Source organism: Chiloscyllium plagiosum, chromosome 11 (genome assembly GCF_004010195.1).
Source record: "Chiloscyllium plagiosum isolate BGI_BamShark_2017 chromosome 11, ASM401019v2, whole genome shotgun sequence".
Taxonomy (NCBI): domain Eukaryota; kingdom Metazoa; phylum Chordata; class Chondrichthyes; order Orectolobiformes; family Hemiscylliidae; genus Chiloscyllium; species Chiloscyllium plagiosum.
Window position 1 is genome coordinate 32505555 of NC_057720.1, and position 272 is coordinate 32505826.

Below are 272 nucleotides of genomic sequence, written 5' to 3' on the forward strand. Positions count from 1 at the left end.
AGGACTTATACACTTAATGGTAAGATCCTAGAGAGTGTTGCTGAACAGAGAGACCTTGGTGTGCAGATTCATAGCCCCTTGAAAGTGGAGTTGCAGGTAGATAGGATGGTGAAGAAGGCATTTGGTATGCTTTCCTTTATTGGTCAGAGTATTGAGTACAGGAGTTGGGAGGTCATGTTGCGGCTGTACAGGACATTGGTTAGGCCACTGTTGGAATATTGCGTGCAATTCTGGTCTCCTTCCTATCGGAAAGATGTTATGAAACTTGAAAG